The sequence below is a fragment of the Dendrobates tinctorius genome, unplaced genomic scaffold (genome assembly GCF_039654945.1).
Source record: "Dendrobates tinctorius isolate UK_male_01 unplaced genomic scaffold, ASM3965494v1 ptg000302l, whole genome shotgun sequence".
In the NCBI taxonomy this organism is placed as follows: Eukaryota; Metazoa; Chordata; class Amphibia; order Anura; family Dendrobatidae; genus Dendrobates; species Dendrobates tinctorius.
The window spans coordinates 4,449,399-4,461,976 of record NW_027361969.1 but is presented as its reverse complement, the minus strand read 5'-3'; the positions used below and the strand labels follow the sequence as shown (position 1 = coordinate 4,461,976).

Here is a 12,578-nt window from a genome sequence, read left to right as displayed (position 1 = left end):
CAGGCTGACCAGAAGCACTGGTACGACCAGAACGCCCGGGAGCGGACCTACCAGTTGGGTTAAAAGGTGTGGGTGCTGGTCCCTGTACCAACGGATAAGCTTCAGGCAGCCTGGGAAGGCCCATACGTCGTCCACCAACAGCTCAACCAGGTCACCTATGTGGTCACGCTTGACCATGCTCGGGGTAGGCGCAAGGCCTTTCACGTCAACATGCTGAAGGCTCACCACGAACGTGAAGCCTGCGTCCTACTGGTCTGAAACCTGCCCGAGGATGGGGAGGAAGATCCCTTCCTGGACATGCTGGCCCAAGCCAAGGCCAATGGGTCCATTGAGGACATGGAGGTAAGTGACTCCTTAACCGAACCTCAGCGGTTGCAGTTGTTGGACACCCTGGAACCCTTCCGGGCCGTGTTCACCAACCGACCTGGGAGGACGGAGTTAGCGGTTCATGAGGTGGGCACCGGGAATCTCGCACCACTACGGCAAACAACTTACCGGATCTCTGAGGAGGTGCAACAGGTCATGCGCCAAGAGATAAATGAGATGTTACAGCTGGGGTGATTCGACGGTCAAAATGCGCATGGGCCTCGTCTGTAGTTCTCGTGCCTTTTTGTGCCTAAAAAGGATCGGACCACCCAGTTCTGCGGGGACTACAGGGGGCTCAATGCCATCACAACCTCTGATGCACACCCGATGCCACGCATCGAGGATCTGCTTGAGCGGTTGGCAAAAGCAAATTACATATCCATCATGGATCTGAGTCGGGGATACTGGCAGATTCCCCTGAGCCCTGATGCTCAGGAGAGATCCGCATTTATCACCCCCTTTGGACTGTACGAGTCCACAGTCATGCCCTTCGGCATGAAAAATGCCCCTGCCACTTTCCAGCGGATGGTCAACCACCTGCTCCGGAGACTGGAGGAGTACACGGTGGCGTACCTGGATGACATTGCCGTCTTCAGTTCCACCTGGGAGGAACACCTTCAGCACCTCCAGGAGGTGCTCAAGCGTCTTCACCAGGCAGGCCTGACCATCATGCCAGGAAAGTGCCAGATGGGCATGAGCGAGGTCCACTACCTGGGGCACCGGGTAGGCGGGGGTTCCATGAGTCCGGAGCTGGAGAAAGTGGACGCAATCGTGTCCTGGCCCACCCTCAGGACAAAGAACACAGGTGATGTCCTTCTTGGGCACTGCAGGCTACTATAGGCGGTTCGTACAGAACTATAGTGCCCTTGCAAGACCCCTGATGGACCTCACCAAGCGGAATCTGCCCCAAACAGTCAACTGGACAGATGGCTATGAGGTGACCTTCCGAGCTTTGAAAACAGCCCTGTGCAGCTCTCCAGTGCTTAAAGCAATCAACACCAGTCGCCCGTTCCTGGGACAGACCAACACCAGCGAGTTTGGCCTTGGTGCTGTGCTCAGCCAGGTCGACTCGGGGAACCAGGAGCACCCCGTGTTGTACCTGAGCCGTAAACTTTTGCCGAGGGAAGTGGCACACTCCACTATCGAGAAGGAGTGCCTGGCCATGGTGTGGGTACTGCAACGTTTGCAGCCCTACCTGTACGGGCGCACCTTCAGGGTGCTAACCGACCACAACCCTCTGAGCTGGCTGCATACAGTGTCCGGAACCAACGGAAGGTAGCTACGCTGGAGCCTTGCCCTCCAGCAGTATTACTTTACTGTACAACACAAAAAGGGCAGCGAGCATGGAAATACCGATGGGTTGTCTCGCCGGGGCGAACCCGCTGAGGTGCTCATGGCGGATTACCGACAGGTTGTGCCTCCGTAGTGCACTCTAAAAGGGGGAGGTGTAATAAGTAAGATATGACTTCTGGAACCTTCCAGAATCTTCCATTCTCTGAGACTTCTGCCTGTCACGTAGCTGCAACCCCCTCCTTCTCCCCCCCACACGCACACAGTCTGTGGCTGTGTCTGTAACAGGACACCAGACATTTCCTGTGCCAGCATCTCTTTCCTCTCCACCTATGGAATGTTAATTAAGCTAAGGGGAAAGAATGTCTTTGTTTGAAGCACCATGCGGCTGGATATAAGTATGGGTAATATTAAAGAGAGTGGATCGCGAAAACGATACCCGACAGAGATATAAAAATCACATATCCGCGTAGGACACGAAACCAGCGTTCTGGCCCATAATTTTCACGGTTCCAGCACCCACAGAAACCGAGAACTGGATTTCTCCTTAACAGTGTGACATAATTACTGCATATTTGGTCTTTAACTATTGTCTTCGACACGCTATAGAGAATGATACCATGTGCATGTTTATACGAGGTACACTCTGGGAGATATAGTCATTATAAGTTTTGTAGTCAGAATTGTAACTCCTAGAGCAGGGGGAGGAACATACCAGACGGCCCCATTCGTGATGTCACAAACCCAAAGTTATAAGATATTCCCTCCCTAAAATTGGTCATTCGAGTTGGAGGTTTGATGCCAAAAGGACCCCAGTTGCAGGGCGACATGTGGCCCTGCCTCCCCACATGGTTAGCCTAAAGACCATTAAGCAACTGTAAGTGTTGATCTCTATGTTAATTCCATTTATTTTATATTTGTATTGTACATACCTAATGTCTCAACTTTGTAACATCTTTTATCTGTGTAATCACTGCCCCCCTTTTGTGGAATAAATTATAACTTTATTAGTCTGTCTTCATGCTCTAAAAACGAACACGTGCCTTTGAGATAATTGCTACTGAATTGGGTTGGCTTTGAACCCCTCTTTTAAGTTTATAACTTAATCAGAGAAACTCTGGAGCTGGTGGCGGCAAAGTGTGATCTGGGCCCTAGGTACTGCTGAGAGTGACGGAAGGGATTTTATAAGCTAATTGGGTGGCTGCGGCCAGAGCATTTTATAATTCCCTCACTGCAGTGTGCCGGGTGGCTAGACCTCATTGAGGCAGCCAGCCGGCGACCAATTATCCCAGGTGTAGTTCCCTGACTGACCTGAGGGTAAGGGGGGGCGCCGGAGAGCTGCGAGTCCCAAAGTGGAACTGAAAAGTTCGTGGAAGATTGTTAGCAGCGGTGGGACACCCAAAATAACCCCCCCTGTGAAAAATTGTTAGGGCAAGACTAGCTTGCTGTTTTTTTTATCACATGGTGGCAGAGGTTGGATAACTAAGATAAGCCCCCCTGTGCCTGTGATAGCCGAGTTTCGGCAGTGCGTCGCATCCCTCCATCTGTGACATACAGGTGTCAGAGGTGGGATTGTGACAATCCCTGTGACATATACCTCCGATTAACCACGCGACCACCAGTCACACCACAATACACTGCACAGAACCACTTCTGTCCTGTATGTATACACTGCGCAGTACCACTTCTATCATACATATACACTGCACAGTACCACTTCTCCTGTCCTGTATATATACACTGCACAGTACCACTTCTGCCCTGTATATATAAACTTCACAGTACCACTTCTGTCCTGTATATATACACTGCACAGTACCACTTCTATCTTGTGTATATACACTGCACAGTACCACTTCTCTTATCCTGTATATATGCACTGCACAGTACCACTTCTCCTATCCTGTATATATACACTGCACAGTACCACGTCTGTCCTGTATATATACACTGCACCGTACCACTGCTCCTGTCCTGTATATTTACACTGCACAATACCACTTCTCTTGTCCTGTATATACACTGCATCATACCACTTCTCTTGTCCTGTATATATACACTGCACAGTACCACTTCGCCTGTCCTGTATATATACAGGGTGGGCCATCTATAAAGTAGCATCCAAAATGGCCGACTTCAAAATGGCCGCCATAGTCACCACACATCTTGAAAAGTTTCCCCCCTCCCATATACTAATGTGCCATAAACACACAAACAGGTAGTTGATATCACCAACCATTCCCATTTTATTTAGGTGTATCCATATACATTGCCCACCTAGGTGTATCCATATAAATGGCCCACCTTGTAGACTCCACAGTACCACTTCTGTCCTGTGTTAGAAGAGGCTATATTGCAGTTTGGGAGCGTCGATATTGGTTTATTATTTTCAATATTCCTATGGAAAAAATAAAAATAAATATTGGAAAATGCAATTAAATGGAATATCTAAAGCAGTGGTTCCCAAACTCCAGTCCTCGCGGACCCCAACAGGTCATGTTTTCAGGATTTCCATAGTGTTACACATGTGAGAGAATTCCTGATGCCTTGATGATACTTCCATCACCTGTGAAATACTAAGGAAATCCTGAAAAATGACATGTTGGGGTCTGCGAGGACTGGAGTTTGAGATCCACTGATCTAAAGCAATCACAAATTTTCATGAGAAATAAAGTACCGTAAATCTGCTTTGCCCCATAGTATACGATTGGTCTGAGTGCTATCTGATATTTTATCGTCCGAATGTATGTGGTAAGCAAGCCAGGGATTACACCGCTTATCTGGCCTTGATGGAAGATGGAATCTGTTGGCCCTCACTGAAACCTGGATTCAGGATTCTAACACTGTTTCTCCTGCTGCCATTTCCTGTTGTGAGCTCATTTTCGGGTTTGCCTCTGGCTTCTGGTGAGGGTTATGGAGCTGGCTGTGCTGACAGAGGAGTAGTGAGTTCTCTATCTGGACTCCCTCTGTTGGTGAAGGGAGGTAATGAAGCTGATCTAAATGGCAGAGACCGGCTACCTGAGGAAGAGGACTGCGATTGGACATCAGGAGTTTCTGATTGGATTTAAGGCAGCCGACTCCCTAGTTTCTTGCTGGTGATTTTTCCTGACTGTGGCTCCTGGTTTCCAGTTTGGTTCCTGCCTTCCTAAAGCTAAGTTTTCTCTGCTATTGTTCATATGAGTTTTTGTCTGGTTTACTTAGTTTTTGTGTTCAGCCAGCCCTGGCTGGGACTGGGCTGAATCCCCATTTTGTCTCTGATCAGTTGATCTCTTTTGCTCTGTCTTCAGAATATACCTGAGTTCTGATATAGTGATTTGAAGTCTAGCGACTTCAGGGCCTTTTTCTATCAGACGTGTTGGACGTTCTTTTTGGCAGGGTTTTTTTGCATGATTGCAGACAGCAGCTTTTCTTTCCTGTCCTTTCTAGTTAGCGAGGGCCCCATCGTTTGCTCAGCCTATCTTTCTACCTGTGTCTGTGTTTTCATCTTGTTTCACCGACAATACATGTTGGGGGCTGTCTATTGCTTTGGGGTCTGCTCTGGGGCAGTTTAGATTTTCCCTTTCTTTCTTTAGGCTTATTTAGTTCTCCGGCCGTGACGAGGTGTCTAGGACCACCGTAGGCACGCTCCACGGCTACTGCTAGTTGTTGTGGATAGGATCAGGGGTCTACAATCCGCTAGTTACCAACCTCTCCGGTTTTCTGGGCTTAGCTTGCTTTTTGTTTTTTCCTCCTCGGTGACTCATTCATAACAATTTCCTATGGTGGCTTACAATTCTCTCATTCCCCGAGACACACAAACAGACATGGTGGAGTCGGCATACTCCTGTCCCCACAATGCACTTTCCAGGTAATCCCCCCAGTTCCATCACTCTCATTCCCTTCCTTTGAGGTCCAAACCATCAGGCTCTTCCGTCCCCTCTCCCTCAGAGTAGCGGTCATATACCGGCCCCCAGGCTCACCCACCCACTTCCTTGACCACTTTCTGCCTGGCTGCCGCACTTCATGTCCTCAGAACTACCAACTCATCCTGGGAGACTTCAACATCCCCATTAACAGCCCTACTTCCACATCTGCATCCCAGCTTCTATCACTAACCACCTCTCTAGGCCTCTCGCAGCTCTCAGCCTCTGAGACACACAAGGACGGTAACACCCTTGATCTGGTCTTTGTCCGTCTCTGTTCAATCTCCCACCTAAATAACTCACCACTTCCACTCTCTGACTACAACATACTCTCCTTCACGCTCACAAATCCTCGCCCACCCCAGCTCACTCCTACCTACCACACAATAAGAAATCTACAAGCCATTAACCCTCAGACACTTTCAGACTCCCTACACTCATCACTGTCCCCAATCTCCTCTTTTTCCTGTCCTGATCTGGCTGTTCATCACTACAACGACACTCTTAGAAGCACCCTTGACCTAGTAGCTCCCCTCACCCTCAGAACCTCCAAGCACAGAATAAAACAGCCCTGGCTCACACCGCAAACTCAACTTCTCCAGCGATGCTCTAGGAGTGCTGAACGCCTATGGAGAAAAACCCGCACACCAGAAGACTTCATCCACTTCAAATTCATGTTAAGAACCTATAACGCTGCCCTTCATCTCGGCAAACAGACCTACTTCACCACCCTGATCTCCTCACTAGCCAGCAACCCCAAGAAACTTTTTGACACTTTTCACTCCCTCCTCAGGCCAAAAGCACAAGCCCCTATCACAGACATTTGTGCTGATGACCTGGCCTCCCACTTTACAGAAAAAAAATAGATAATATCCGTCAGGAAATCTGCTCCTAACCACCAAGTGCTGTGACTCCCATCCCTTCCTGCATCTCCCCTGGCTCACTTTCCACATTTGATCCCATCACAGAAGAAGTCTCCAGACTCCTCTCTTCCTCTCGTCCGACCACATACACTACCGACCCCATTCCCTCACATCTCCTCCAGTCTCTCTCTCCAGTCGTCACAACTCACCTAACTACAATCTTTTATCTCTCCCTCTCCTCGGGCATTTTCCCATCCTCCTTCAAACACTCCATCGTTACTCCATTACTAAAGAAGCCCACTCTCGACCCATCCTGCGCAAACAACTACAGACCAGTCTCCAATCTCCCCTTCATCTCCAAACTTTTGGAGCGCCTAGTTTACTCCCGCCTCACCTGTTACCTCCCCACTCACTCCCCTCTAGACCCTTCACAGTCTTGCTTCCGGCCCCTACATTCAACTGAAACTGCACTCATCAAAGTGACCAATGACCTTCTGACAGCAAAACGTAACGGTGACCACTCTTTGCTCATTCTACTTAACCTATCTGCAGCTTTCGACACTGTTGACCACCATCTCCTACTCTCTAGGCTCCAGTCACTAGGCATTAAGGACACTGCTCTCTCCTGGTTCTCTTCCTATCTTTCTAACCGCTCCTTCAGTGTTTTGTTCTCTGGCTCCACGCCATCTCCTCTTCCTCTCGCTGTCTGGGTACCTCAGGGCTCAGTCCTTGGCCCCCTTCTCTTCTCTCTACATGGCCCCAATTGGACAGACTATCGGCAGATTTGGCTTTCAGTACCATCTTTATGCTGATGACACACAACTATATACGTCATTCCTCGACCTTACCCCCGCTGTACTACAGAACGCCAGTGACTGTCCGCAGTCTCCAACATCATGTCCACTCTCTATCTGAAACTCAACCTATCCAAAACCGAGCATCTTCTGCTCCCGCCGTCTACTAACCTTCCTAAATCTGACATTTCCCTCTCCATGGGTAGCACTATAATAACACCCCGGCAGCAGGCGCGCTGTCTGGGTGTTATATTTGACACCAATCTCTCCTTCACATCCCTTATACAATCTCTTGCCCGCTCTTGCCGCTTACACCTAAAGAACATCTCTAGAATCCGCCCTTTTCTCACCATGGAAACAACAAAAACCCTCACTGTAGCATTGATCCACTCCCGCCTGGACTACTACAGCGCTCTATTAATTGGCCTCCCCGTTACTTGACTATCCCCTCTCCAGTCCATACTTAATGCAGCAGCCAGGGTCATCTATCTGGCTAATCGGTACTCGGACGCGTCTGCTCTTCGCCAGTCCTTACATTGGCTGCCCATTCATTATAGGATCCAATTCAGAGTACTTGTTCTCACCCATAAAGCTCTCCACAGTGCAGCACCCCCCTACATATCCTCCCTCATTTCTGTCTATCGGCCTAACCGACTGCTGCGCTCTGCAAACGACTTTCGACTAACCTCTGCACTAATCCGTACCTCCCACTCCCGTCTCTAAGGGTGTGTGCACACGCTGCGGATTCTGCTGTGGTTCCGCAGCGGATTAGGCCGCTGTGGGTCCGCAGCAGTTTTTGCTGCGGTGTATAGTGCCATTATTCCCTATGGGAATGAAAAACCGCTGTGCAGACGGTGCAGATTTTTCCGCGCGGTTTTCCTGCTGTTTTGAAACTGCAGAAAGAATTGACATGTCAATTCTTTCTGCGGATTCCGCTACGGTTTGCCATCTCCTCCATTCTGGAGATGAAAAACCGCAGGGCAGAACCGCAGGCCAATCCGCAGGTAAAACCCCAGGTCTTTTGACCTGCAGATTTACCTGCGGATTTTACAAAATCCGCGCAGCCAAATCCGCACCCCAATTCGCAGCGTGTGCACGTGCCCTAAGACTTCTCCCGCGCTTAGCCAATTCTCTGGAATGCTCTACCCCAAGAAATTAGGACTATCCACAATTTGCATAGTTTTAGGCGCTCCCTCAAAACACATTTGTTCAGAGCGGCCTATCACGTTCACTAATCAAAATCATTCTATGTGTAAGTGTGCATGAGTAGCCAATTCACTATTTCCATCCATCCCTCACTCCCTCAAGATGGCTGGACCATCATTGTAAATACATCACTGTAAATACACACCTGTACTTTGTATCTCCCCCACCTCATTGTAGATTGTAAGCTCTCACGAGCAGAGTCGTCTTATTTTGCTTTAATTATTGTATTGTTAACGTTGTTACTTATGACTTGTGTTTTGAAACTGTTAAACTGTACAGCGCTGCGGAATATGTTGGCGCTATATAAATAAAGATCATTATTATTATTATTATTATTATTAAGCGTGACAAGAATAAAGTTATTTTTCAAAGCAAGCCATAAAAAGTCCTGTTTGGAAAAGTCTTGTAGGTGACAAGGCGAGCATGTGGAAGAAGTCGCTTAGGTCAGATGAGACCAGAGTAGAACTTTTTGGACTGACTGCAAAATGCTATGTGTCGTGGAAAATGAAGGGTTCACACTGGGTGTTTTTGCTGTTTTTTTATTCTAATTTTCAGCTGCTTTTTACAGTACCAGCAAAGCTTATGAGTTTTCAGAAATCTCATGCGCACACATTTTTTGTCATCGGGATTTTGTGATTTGCGGCATTTTTTTTTACATAGAGCGTGTCACTTCTTTCAGCTTTTTTGCAGCATTTTTCACCCATTCACTTGGATGGATGGTGAAAAAACGCTGCCAGCAGGTTGACTTTTCTTGCAGCTTATGTGCTGCAGAAAAGTCAAGGACAGCAGGATGTGACCTCACAGTCATCTCTGCTACTTCTAGATGGCAGGCTGCATGATGCGTCCATACAGCCTGTCATCCAGCAGAGCGAACCTGAACTCCATTCACTTGAATGGGGTGCCCGACAATACAGTGTTTGACATGCTGCCATAGCATGACAAGGCGGCAAGCAGCGCTTCTGATCGGCGGTGAAACCATCCCCGCCAGTCAGAGAGCCGTGGTTCCCACGCAGTAAAAAGACAGCGTGAGCGCTCAAGAGATGATCGAAGGTATAAACTTTACCTCAGTTAACTGGTGTCAGCTGATGAGACAGCTGCTCCCATCATCAGACACCTGCTGCCGCTAATAGCATTGAGAGCAGGAGCGGATGATGCGGGTATTCATCAGCTGTTCTTGCGCTGTAAATAAATAATTAAAAAAAAACCTGAGTGGGTTCCCCCCTATTTTTGAAAACCAGCCAGGCAAAACTCACAGCTGGGAGCTGCAACATTTCAGTATGCCATCTGCGATTAAACCTCCTCTTTGGGACAGGCAAAACAACAAGTTCTTCCACTCCTTCATAAAAATGCCAGGAATTAAATCCTCAGCTTGTAGCTTGTTAGTCACTGTAAATAGGTGATGGCCATATCTACAAGGAAGGGTTTCAGCTCAAGCAATCGCTCAATCATTAAATAGGTGCTGCCCCACCGAGTGACTTGATAGCTTAGCCCTGCAGTCGACTTTTTCTGGCTGTCCCATTGTGAGTAAATCGAGTAACTCCATTCAAACAAAGAGGTTCAGCCGTCAGACCCCAATAAATTATCTTGTGCATAGGTGATGATAACTTCTTACTACTATAACACCACATTAGATGCATAATAAAGAACATGGCAATACAATTTTTAAGGTGAAAAACATTCAAACTCTCTGACAGTTCATGTTGTGAGACAGTGACCGGCATTGTTGTGAATAGCCGGTATGTGTCGCAGAGGAGGAGGTCCTCCTCGCTGTAAGCCTGAAATGTTACTCTGGGACCTGTAGTTTCACGAGCTTTGTTTAGCTTATAAGGGACTAGGCTTACGGGGCTGGCCGGAGAGCTGCGAGGGACTGGCCAACCATACACCTCCTATGAAGGGGTGTGTCTCATGCGATATAATGAGACTGTGGTACGGTCACATGGTCTATGTTGTACGGTCCTGAAAGAGGACAGGTCTCTGTGTTGGAAGGTCCTGCGAGTGGAACGGAATCCTGAAGAGCACAGGGTGAGACCATGTAGCTGCAGAGCCTATGACGGCTAACTGTTGGGGCCAGGACTGACAAGGAGTTAACGGTGTGGAGCAATGCTCCTGGAAGGTAACTTCAGATACGGGGGGTTGTAAGAAACAGCAGTTTATGCTGAGTAAATAAACCAAATAGACTGTCTATGTGAGAAACTGTTCCTATGTGTCTTAATGCTGTTGCCAAGCAAGAAACTGTTCCTGTGTGCCTTAATCCCGTTGCCAAGCGAGGGTTCCCCAACCCACTCAGGGAGCGCTGTCTCACAATGTTTAAAAAAAGAAAGGCAGTTTTTGCATGTTTTCTTAATTTAAACCGTTCTTGACATGACATAGCTGAACGTCATGAACAGAAAGGTATTACTGATATTTGGTGCACAGTTGAATTATTGCAGTTATGCAGGCTTAGGTGGTATTCCCTCACGATCGCTGCCTGCAGGGAGCTTGGCTTAAATAATTGCTGAGCTGCTGTAACAGCCAGTTCTGGTGCTAGCACCAGCACCCCTAAATGTTTAATCCTTGTGAGGCAGTGACCCCTGTTACAGCTAGGGGGCGCTGTTTGCTCTCCCCAGGATTTGCACTGAGGCTTATTGAGGCTATGAGGATGCATTGCGGTCACAGGTGTAGCTGGGATTACAATGGTGAAGCAGTGACTGATGTCACAGGTAGGGGTCGCAGTGTAGTCTCCCCAGGATGTGCACTGAGGTGTATGAAGGCCATAGGTGTGCATGGCAGTCACGGGTGTAGCTGTGACTGCAATGCAGACTGATAATACAAGTGTTAGTCTTGGACATGTTAGTGTCCAAGACAGAGGTAGGGAAAACCTGCTCTAGACTGTGTTTGAAACAGATTGCAGTATTATAGTGTTACAGTCTGTTCCATTCCAGATCCAAGTTTTCCATGTGGCTGAAAGCCACAGGTTTCTGTGATAAAAGCCCTGTAGGAAAGGGTTAGTGAGGTCTGAGTGAGTGCTTAGTGAATCTCACGTGTGTCAGGGCCAGAGTGAGGCCTGGCAACCCACAGTGTACACAGAGATGCAAGTCGTCCACGGTGACTGGTCTCGGATGTGGACAGTCCTGTGCCCGGAGGTGAACCGGAGGTGGATGTCCTGTGCCCGAAAGTAGACTAGCGTGTGTAACAATTGCAAAACAGGTGGATATGCTGCCCGGCTGCGATCCGGAGGATATGCTGGACTGTGTATGGCTATGTGAGTAAAGAGACTTTGATGCAGCGGTGCAAGTCACCCACAGGAACTAGTCAGAGGAGGACTAGCGTGTGTAGTGCCTGCAACATGTAATGCTGTGTGAATAGAGTCTTGGATACTGCGCATAGAAACCCACGGGAACTAGTCAGAGGAAGACTGGCGTGTTTAATGTCTGTAAAATGAAGGATGCCGCATAATATATATTCTGCAAATGGTGAAATGGATACTAATTATATGCAGTGAAGTCATATGCAATGATGCAGGGCTGCCACTAGGAATTTCGGGGCCCCCTTGAGACTCCGCCCAGGCTCCACCCCTCAAACTGTCCAAAGCCCCACTGCTCTCTCTTGGAAAAACTCCAGTTCTCATCAATCACACATTAACAGTTCTCATCATCAGATCACACATATACGGTAACCAGCAGCATTTGTTTTGGCCAAAAGATTTTTTAAGCCGCCACCACGACACGGTAGACTCTTTAGGCCGGGCCCTACTCTCCTCTAACCTATTAAACATTTTTTAAAGTATGCAATACAATTTAGGTATATTTTTAAATTCTTAAAATTACCAATAATGTCACACACGGGACAAATACCACTGTACCATGACCAGACACCATATTACTACCACATAGTGACGTATAATACCACATACAAAGAACAAATACCACCACACCATGTCCAGACCACATATTAAAACCACAGTGACCGAATAATATCACATACAACGGACAAATACCGCCACACCATGACCAGACCACATATTACCACCATACGGTGACCAATAATACCACCACACCATGGCCAGACAACATATTACCACCACTTTGTGACTGAATACTACAATACTGATCAGTAATAAAAAAAACCCTCAATAGTATCGCCATATGTGCCATTATACACAGGAGATCTGTACTTAG

The 12,578-nt window shown here is 47.9% G+C and overlaps 1 protein-coding gene and 1 long non-coding RNA gene across 2 annotated transcripts in view; one reads left to right on the top strand and one right to left on the bottom strand.

Moving 5' to 3' along the window:
• Positions 1-12,578, top strand: part of TMEM132A (transmembrane protein 132A) — a 310,163-nt gene that overhangs the window by 68,119 nt on the left and 229,466 nt on the right. The window lies entirely within an intron of this gene.
• Positions 3,879-12,578, bottom strand: part of LOC141073469 (uncharacterized) — an 88,300-nt gene continuing 79,600 nt past the window's right edge. The window contains exon 3 of the long non-coding RNA XR_012226966.1: positions 3,879-4,054. This is a non-coding gene — a long non-coding RNA (uncharacterized lncRNA). The remainder of the gene's footprint in view (positions 4,055-12,578) is intronic.